We start from the raw sequence: 9,538 nt of genomic DNA, 5'->3' as shown, positions 1-9,538 counted from the left end.
CCCCATCACCATGGAGCTGGACACGGGGGCCAGCGTGTCGGTCATGCCCGGGAAGCTGTTCAAGCGGACCTTCCCCGGCGTGTCTATCGAGGCGTCTGACGTCATGCTGCGCAGCTACTCCGGGCAGCTTTCCCAGGTCCAGGGTCGGGCCCAAGTCAGCGTTCGCCTTGGCGACAGGGAGGCAATCCTTTCCCTTTACTTAACCAAGCGGTCGTCGCCGACGCTGCTGGGCCGGAACTGGATTCACTCGCTGGGTGTTCGGCTGCCGGAGTACCAAGAAGCTGCGCTGCACGTGGTGAAAGACGTCCCAAGCCTCCTGACCGACTTCCAGTCCCTGTTCCAGCCCGGGGTGGGCACCTTCGCCGGCACGACGGTCGGCATCTACGTACCCGAGGGAGCCCGGCCTCGGTTCTTCAAGCCGCGTCCGCTGCCGTTTGCCCTGAAGGACGGGGTCACCCAAGAGCTGCAACGCCTGCAGCGAGAGGGAATCCTGGTGCCCGTCAAGTCTTCAGAGTGGGCTGCACCGATTGTTCCAGTCCTCAAGCCAGACGGCCGCGTCAGGATCTGCTGGGACTTCAAGGTCACAATCAACCCCGTCGCTACCGTCGAGAAGTACCCGCTGCCTCGGGTAGAAGATCTCTGGTCGGCTCTGTCCGGGGGACAGAACTTCACCAAGCTCGACCTTCGAGATGCCTACCAGCAGCTGGTGCTCCAGGATGCCGCCCGGAAGTATGTCACCATTTCGACTACCATGGGACTCTTCCACCCTAATGAAAAATACACCAGGCAATCCTGGTGTGACATCAAAGAATCCTGATGTGACACCAGAATATCTGGTGTGCCCACCAGCGATGCTGGTGTATCGAGCACACCAGCGTGGCGTGCCCACCAGAAATGCTGGTGTACCCGCACATCAGCCTGATGGGTACACCAAGGGAGTCTGGTGTCACATCACAAGGACTCATGCACCGACCAGGCAGCCTGGTGTGCACACCACGCAGTTTGATGTGACACCAGAGTTGCGTTTTTGTTGACTTCTCCCCCCCGTCCGCGCGCGTGTTTTCTATTAGTTTGTGTGCGGCTCCGTCCCCCGACTGGGTGCCTTGTTTCCTCCCGTCTTGGTGGTCGCCGGAGACCCCGCGGCGGGCTCCTTTGTGCTCAAGAAGTGTCCCCCTCGTCCCGAGCACTTTCCCAGGCGGCCTTGAGCAGCTTGGGGCGCTCACCGGCTCGCCTCTTCGAGGGTTTCCCTTTCCCTTTCCGCCGGTATTCTTGTTTAAGTTTGAGAAAGTAAAGGAGTCTTCTTTGTGAGTCGAAGCCGAAAAGATGTGTTGGTGCGCTTTCCTTACTTCCGACGAGCTTGGTTTGGTAGCAAAGAAACAAAGGAAGCTAGTAATTATTACGATTTTTGGGGCCAAAATGCCTACTACGAGCGAGGAGGGCGTCGACCGCCTGAAGCGAAAGAGGATTACCCTGCGAGCCGCCACAACAAAGATCATCAACGAGACTGGCGTCTGCTGGCCACGGATCCAACCGACATCGGTGAGCTCGAAGAAACATTTGATATTCTTCTACTTAAGGAGGCTTCCCTGAAAGAGCTGGACAAGGAAATCGAGCTATCTGTCGAATATGATGCCTTAGAAGAGGAAATTTCTGGTGCGGAGGGGTACGCGGAACGGATCAGCGTAACTAAGACACGAGTCAACCGCAAGCTGAAAGGCCAAGAATTTCGGAACGACAGGGCGTCCGGTTCTTCGACGCACGGCAGTGGCTCCGGACAAACTCCAGTTGATCACGGCCAACTCCCTACAACAGTAAAGCTTCTGAAGCTTTACTGTTGTGCTTTTTTTGCTTTTTTGAATAAAGTGATTATGGCAGCAGCGTTGTTGTCAAACTTATCATTGTACGCTTTTTTGTGAGTAAAGCAACACCCAGTCAACAGGTGGTCTGGTATCATATTACAACAAAACCTGATGTCCCGCCAGAACACCAGATTTCTGGTGTAACATCAGAACACCAGATTTCTGTTGTCATACCCACACATCAGATTTCTGGTGTCACAACAGAACACCAGGTTTCTGGTGTCACACCAGAAAACGTCCCAAATCACATCTGTGAAAAAGTATGGTGTAACATCAAGTCACACCAGCCCTCGAGCTGGTGTATTTTTCACTAGGGCAGTACACGCGCCTTCCGTTCGGCGTGGCCTCAGCCCCAGCCATCTTCCAGAGGGAGATGGACAACCTCTTCAGGGGCATGAGGCGCGTGGCGGTGTACTTGGACGACATCCTGGTTACCGGTACAGACGACGGGGACCACCTGCAGAACCTGCGCAAAGTCCTGACACTACTACAGGACGCCGGTCTCAAGCTGAGGCTGGACAAGTGCGTGTTCCTGACCCCCAGCGTGGAGTACCTGGGACACGTCATCTCTCAGGCTGGCCTGGCCCCGGCTCCCTGCAAGATTGAGGCCGTGCTCAAGGCGCCGAAGCCCAAGAGCAAGAAGGAGCTTCAGAGCTACCTCGGCCTCATCAACTTCTACAGGAGGTTCCTGCCCAACCTTTTGACGCATCTGGAGCCGCTGCATCGCCTGCTTCGTGATGGGCAGCAGTGGGCCTGGAAGAAGGAGCAGGACTTGGCCTTGCAGCGCAGCAAGGAGCTGGTCGTTAAGGCTCCAGTGCTGGTGCACTTCGATCCGGCCAAGCCTGTGGTCCTCACCGTGGATGCGTCGCCGTATGGGGTAGGAGCCGTCCTGTCGCACCGGGGTCAGGATGGTCAGGAACGCCCTGTGGCGTTTGCTTCTCGTCGACTACATGCGGCGGAGCAACGCTACAGCCAGCTCGACAAGGAAGGCTTGGCCCTCATCTTCGGTTCCAGCGCTTCCATCAGTACCTGTGGGGCCGGCAGTTCGAGGCAGTCACGGACCACAAGCCGCTTCTGGGGCTGCTGGGACCTGACAAGGCAGTCCCAGTGCAAGCCTCGCCTTGAGTGGTACGCTGGGCCTTGACGCTGGCAGCCTACAGGTACAAGCTGGTCTACCGCCCTGGGAAGGACCAGGGACCTGCAGACGCCCTGAGCCGCCTGCCCCTGCCGGAGGTGCCTGCTGCTGTTCCTGAGCCAGCTGACGTTTTCCTGCTGGAGCGGGCCTACCCGGGGGTGCTCACCAGGACTGCGGTGGCGCAGGCGACCAGCCGGGACCCGGTGCTGTCCCAGGTGGTCAAGGCGGTTGCCCGAGGGGAGGAGCTGCGTCACCAGGCATACAGCCACAAGACCGCCGTGCTGAGCTTGGAGCAAGGCTGCCTCCTGTGGGGTTCCAGGGTGGTGATTCCACAAAGTCCGCGGGCCAAGGTGCTGCAGCTGCTGCACGCGGGGTATCCTGGCATTGACAAGACCAAAATGGTGGCACGGTCGCACGTTTGGTGGCCTGGCTTGGACCAGGACATCGTGCACCAGGTGCAAGGCTGCCAAGTCTGCCAGGAGAACCAGCGAGCCTCGCGCCACGTGGAGATCACCCCCTGGCCGTTCCCACAGAGGCCGTGGTCCCGCTTGCACGTGGACTATGCGGGACCCTTCAAGGGCCACTACTTCCTGGTGGTAGTGGACGCCTTCTCCAAGTGGGTGGAGGCACTGCCAGTCACCAGTCCATCGGCAAGCGCGACCATTGCGGCTCTGCGGCAGGTCTTCGCGGCGCAGGGATTGCCGGACATCATCGTGTCCGACAATGGTCCCGCTTTCGCTAGCGCCGAGTACCTCGACTGGCTGCAGAGGAATGGGATCCGCCGGATGCTGGTTCCGCCGTACCACCCCGCTTCCAATGGTGCAGCAGAGCGGGTGGTACAGACACTCAAGGACAAGCTCAAGAGGAGCCAGCCCGGGGATTTCCGGACACAGGTGGCCCGGGTACTGTTTCAGTACCGGTCCACACCGCATGAGGTCACTGGCCGTGCCCCCTGCGAGCTTCTGCTGGGCCGAATGGTCAAGACCCCCCTGGACGTCTTGCATCCAGACCTCCGGTCCACGGCGCTCCTGAAGCAGCTGAAGCAGAAGCTGGCTGCTGACCGAGGGTGCCGTCCCGGGCGTTTGCCGGAGCCGGGAGTGTCGGTCTACGCCAGGAACTTTCGTCCTGGCCCACCCTGGTCTGCCGGGCGTGTGGTTTCACCAGCGAGTGCCTCGTCGCTGCTCGTTCGCATGCCCGACGGGACCACCTGGCACCGGCACGCCGACCATGTCAGGCCTCGCCTCGGGACCAGGCTTCCACCCTCGGCCGTCGCTTCGGAGGACCAGCCTGCAGGGGGCCCAACAACAGCAACAGTAGCGGCCAGCGGAGCGCCATCCACCCCGGAGGCGACAAGCGTCGCCACTCCTGTGGCACCAGTTGGACCGGTGCCACTTCCCGATCCGGTCCCTGCAGCTCCACCGGGTGGAGCGCGACCAATTCAGGCAGCGCCCGGCGTTGCCACACCTGGCCCGTCGACACCGGTGTCCAGGCGGAGTGCACGGCAGAGGAGGCCACCTGACCGCTACTCGCCGGGGTGACCTTCATCGTCGACAGGCCGGGACTTTGCATGACCAGACGCCGAGATGGTGTCGGCCGTGCGCATTGTATTTAGTTTTGTTTTATAACAAACAAACTGGGGGGGGGGGGAGGAGTGTGACAAGTTAGTGGCGCCCCCCTCCAGTCCGCCCGTCTGCGGCCGCCAGGCTCGGCGGGCAACATTAATCACCTCGCCCAATAAACGCCGTAGAGCGCACGCCGCTCCGGTCAGACATCGTCCACCCTCACAACCAGGCTGCGTGTCGTCTCTCCTCGGCGGGTGCTTCGGCCCCCTTCGTCCACGTTCGAGAAAGATCGTGACAAGGCTAAATTTTGACCTAAAGTTTACCCTTCATAGAGGTGCTCCCGTCCTTGTCTTCGTGGTGAAAGCGCTTACTTTTTTCTTTAGTTTGGTTCGTTAAAATATTATTGATTAACCGGTTAAAAAGATTAATCGCGATTAAAGCATTAATCAATTAATCGGTAGGTTAATCGATCAAATGTCCAGCCCTGCTTTATGGTCCTCCTGTTTTACATTCTCTCTCAAAATTGCATGCCCGTCAATCATCATATTCCGTGACTGCCGTGTGCAATGCACAGGGCGATCGTGAGCGCCCTTGACGAGACTTAACTGGAGGGAACCGCGACGGAGCGATCGCTGTCCGGAGCTGGCCCGCGGCGGGTAATTACGAGTGTTCCCGGTTCGGACCGCCCGCCTTTGTGCCCTGCGTGCCACACAAGGTCGTGGGTGTCACTGGTCTCGTCCATGTTTCGGATTTGCTGTTTGAATATTTATTTTTGTCTTTTTATCTTTGTATTTTATGTATTTTTTGCCTTTTTTTGTTTTTCTTGCTTCTGCGGTATTTCGTTCGATATTTGAGGTCTCACTTTTCAAGTCCCGCTTGAGGAAGAGGGTCCCCCTTCGAAACTTCGAAACGTCGCGGTTTCTGTATAACTTTTACATGTTGAATTAAACCTTCCAAGTCTGTTTGACCCTCGGTGGCTTCTACTTTATATATATATATATATATATATATATATATGAGAACGAAGAGGGGAGAAGGTGATTATTGAATTTATTGCATTAAAGTTAGGGAAAGGGAAAGGGAAAGACGGGCCCTTTCCGACATTTGCAAGCTGGAAGACGGGCCCTTTCCGACATTTGCAAGCTGAGATGACGTGCCACGTCACTGCCGCATGTCGGAAATAGCGCGGGCCTTAAATCAGCAACGGTTGTCGTCTACCCAGTTAAGCGAATTCGAAACTAAACAGTACACAGAGAGCTGGTCAGAAATTGAGTCCGCCGAAACCAGTGGCCAGGATGGTCTAATCGGTTAAGGCGTCGCCCCGGTCAGGCGAAGGTTGCGGGTTCAATCCCCGCTCCTGGCCCAATTTTTCGCCAGCTCTCTTTCCCTTTCCCTTTCCCTAACTTTAATGCAATAAATTCAATAATCACCTTCTCCCCTCTTCGTTCTCATTATTACTACGGCTGCACTTGTCAATCTTCACTCAATCCCATTATATATACGGTGCAGCCTGTCCCTATGGGGAGGAGTGGTTCCCTAGATCTCCTGGAAGACGGGCCCTTTCCGACATTTGCAAGCTGAGATGACGTGCCACGTCACTGCCGCATGTCGGAAATAGCGCGGGCCTTAAATCAGCAACGGTTGTCGTCTACCCAGTTAAGCGAATTCGAAACTAAACAGTACACAGAGAGCTGGTCAGAAATTGAGTCCGCCGAAACCAGTGGCCAGGATGGTCTAATCGGTTAAGGCGTCGCCCCGGTCAGGCGAAGGTTGCGGGTTCAATCCCCGCTCCTGGCCCAATTTTTCGCCAGCTCTCTTTCCCTTTCCCTTTCCCTAACTTTAATGCAATAAATTCAATAATCACCTTCTCCCCTCTTCGTTCTCATTATTACTACGGCTGCACTTGTCAATCTTCACTCAATCCCATTATATATACGGTGCAGCCTGTCCCTATGGGGAGGAGTGGTTCCCTAGATTTCCTGGAAGACGGGCCCTTTCCGACATTTGCAAGCTGAGATGACGTGCCACGTCACTGCCGCATGTCGGAAATAGCGCGGGCCTTAAATCAGCAACGGTTGTCGTCTACCCAGTTAAGCGAATTCGAAACTAAACAGTACACAGAGAGCTGGTCAGAAATTGAGTCCGCCGAAACCAGTGGCCAGGATGGTCTAATCGGTTAAGGCGTCGCCCCGGTCAGGCGAAGGTTGCGGGTTCAATCCCCGCTCCTGGCCCAATTTTTCGCCAGCTCTCTTTCCCTTTCCCTTTCCCTAACTTTAATGCAATAAATTCAATAATCACCTTCTCCCCTCTTCGTTCTCATTATTACTACGGCTGCACTTGTCAATCTTCACTCAATCCCATTATATATACGGTGCAGCCTGTCCCTATGGGGAGGAGTGGTTCCCTAGATTTCCTGGAAGACGGGCCCTTTCCGACATTTGCAAGCTGAGATGACGTGCCACGTCACTGCCGCATGTCGGAAATAGCGCGGGCCTTAAATCAGCAACGGTTGTCGTCTACCCAGTTAAGCGAATTCGAAACTAAACAGTACACAGAGAGCTGGTCAGAAATTGAGTCCGCCGAAACCAGTGGCCAGGATGGTCTAATCGGTTAAGGCGTCGCCCCGGTCAGGCGAAGGTTGCGGGTTCAATCCCCGCTCCTGGCCCAATATTTCGCCAGCTCTCTTTCCCTTTCCCTTTCCCTAACTTTAATGCAATAAATTCAATAATCACCTTCTCCCCTCTTCGTTCTCATTATTACTACGGCTGCACTTGTCAATCTTCACTCAATCCCATTATATATATATATATATATATATATATATCAGGGTGTCGAACCGGAACCGAACCGAACCGAAAACCGGAACCGAACCGGTATTTTTTCCGGAACTGAACCCGAACCCGAACCGTTATATTGTTATCGCGATGAACCCGAACCGGAACTGAATCAGAAAAAAAATAACGGTTACCGACTCCTGTGAAAACGGTTCGGCCACGCGCTGTTGACAATGAATGTGCTATCAATGCCATTTGTTTTTTAAGTGCCGTCAAATGACACACACCTCACTTATATATTTTTCTTCTCCACTCAGTCTTAGGACTATAAACGCTGCATCCATGAATCTTGACAAACGCTGCATCCATGAGTCTTGACATAGGAACCAGTATTGCGCTGGTCGCGGCTTGCACGAAAGAAAGAGAATTGAAAGGCTGTGAAAAAAAAGAAAAAAATCGCGTCACGGGATTTCATTTTCCTACAATCTCGTATATCCTACATGCTGCTGTGTGCTCATTTCATAACGCGTTTCTAGAACGCGCGAGTTCTTGAAGCTTGCTTCCATCGGAATGAGAAAAGAAAAGGCTGTGGAGTTTGATAATAATGCATCCGGTTTCGTATGGGCACTTAGAAGCTAACATATTTCTGAGACAGCGAACTCTTCTATTTTAATATTTATCCTATTACGTCCTTCTGGCGTTGCGTTCGGTGAAGTGTTTTTCATATTCCGTATCTTGTTTAATGAAAACTTCTTTAAGGGTCTAATTTGAGTTACCGAAGGCTAGTTCAAATAAAGAAAGCTGTATTTTCTCCCCACTGTTCCTTCAATTGCTTACACGCCGAGGTGACGGGATAGTTAGCGAGTTCTACTTGTAAGTGGGTTTGTAAGGAGGTCGCGGATTTTACAGCTACTGCGTCGGACCCAATTAGATGAAGTCCGAATGCGTAAACGTCGGTGAGGTAACCCTTGAGTGCACCTAAAGAAACCATTCCTGGTAGAAATCCCTGAGCCTTACACTACGATATATCCCGTTTCGTATGTGCTGATTTCAGATGTTCTATTTGTAATTTATTTTGATGTTGCAATTTGTCACTTATAATTTCTGAACCGGTTCGCGAACCGATTCAGCGCCCCGAACCTGTTCGCGAACCGGTTCGCGGATCGAATTAATCGAACCGGAACTGAACCGGAACAAAATAAATTTACCTGAACCTGAAGCGTAACCGAACCCGTATTTTTTTCGGTTCGACACACTGATATATATATATATATATATATATATATTCTGGTAGCAAAACGGGAATTCTGTGCGATTTTGGGCAACGATAAACTAACTTCCACTTGTAAAGGAATACAATTTATGGACAGCGATAATGGATTGCGCTCGTCTTATGGAAAGCATGCAAGAAAATTTGATTTATGCTTAGCGTCCACTCAGAGCTCGTCAAAGTAGCTGTCTGTCATTCGTAGGCAATGCACTAAAACAAACTTGTATTTATTGTATATGAGGTGTACATAGCAATCAAACGAGCGATTATAATGTCAGCTGGCTATAGTTTGAAGTTCAATTAAAAAAGCCCCCAAAGTGTTTCAAAGTTAAACAGTGTGCTTCCGTGCTTCTCTGGTTCCTCATGTAAATAAAGAATTAAAAAAAACTTTTTGCTGCGACATTTTTTTTGTTTGAGTGCTGCTTTTAAAACGGTCTTCCGGATGAGATAGATAACACCGTTTCACTTAGAACATAAACAGGGACGTAACAAAAAATGGAAGGTTCCGTCACTGGGCTGCGTTCCGGAGATGTTTATGCCCGGGTCCCACTAGAGCGAGCTACAGAAACAAAAGACAGCGACAAGCCTCAAACCCATGCAGCATGCTCGCGATGGTACCTTTGGCAGGCGTTTATACCTCGCTTCACCTGATGTGCGAGCGAAGGCAAAGCTGGAAGCGCGAGCGCGAAAGTTCCGTGCGTTCAGGCTTTGCTCGAGCGCGCGAGCTGGGGAGAAAGGCAAAAAGCGCTGGTCTCGGGCTTGTAGCTTTGGCTACGCTAGGAGATATTGTGCAACGAAGTATAGTCATGTTGAATATACCTGAGACTGGGGTAGGAAGGAACATAAAAGTCGAAGAAACAGAAAGGGACAGGACGACGTCTCCTGTCCCTCTCTGTTTCTTCGACTTTTATGTTCCTTTCTACCCCAGTCTCAGGTAT

General features: G+C 53.0%; 4 non-coding genes across 4 annotated transcripts; all 4 read left to right on the top strand.

Moving 5' to 3' along the window:
• Nucleotides 1–5,845: 5,845 nt before the first annotated feature.
• Nucleotides 5,846–5,919, top strand: Trnat-ggu. Its single transcript has one exon. It is a non-coding gene; the product is annotated as a tRNA-Thr (tRNA).
• Nucleotides 5,920–6,279: 360 nt separating this feature from the next.
• Nucleotides 6,280–6,353, top strand: Trnat-ggu. The gene has a single exon. It is a non-coding gene; the product is annotated as a tRNA-Thr (tRNA).
• Nucleotides 6,354–6,713: 360 nt separating this feature from the next.
• Trnat-ggu lies at nucleotides 6,714–6,787 on the top strand. Its single transcript has one exon. It is a non-coding gene; the product is annotated as a tRNA-Thr (tRNA).
• A 360-nt stretch (nucleotides 6,788–7,147) lies between these two features.
• Nucleotides 7,148–7,221, top strand: Trnat-ggu. Its single transcript has one exon. It is a non-coding gene; the product is annotated as a tRNA-Thr (tRNA).
• The last annotated feature ends 2,317 nt before the right edge of the window (nucleotides 7,222–9,538 follow it).

This window comes from Ixodes scapularis, unplaced genomic scaffold, assembly GCF_016920785.2.
Source record: "Ixodes scapularis isolate PalLabHiFi unplaced genomic scaffold, ASM1692078v2 PGA_scaffold12__126_contigs__length_90152505, whole genome shotgun sequence".
Lineage (NCBI taxonomy): Eukaryota > Metazoa > Arthropoda > Arachnida > Ixodida > Ixodidae > Ixodes > Ixodes scapularis.
This window is presented reverse-complemented; position numbering and strand designations above follow the sequence as displayed.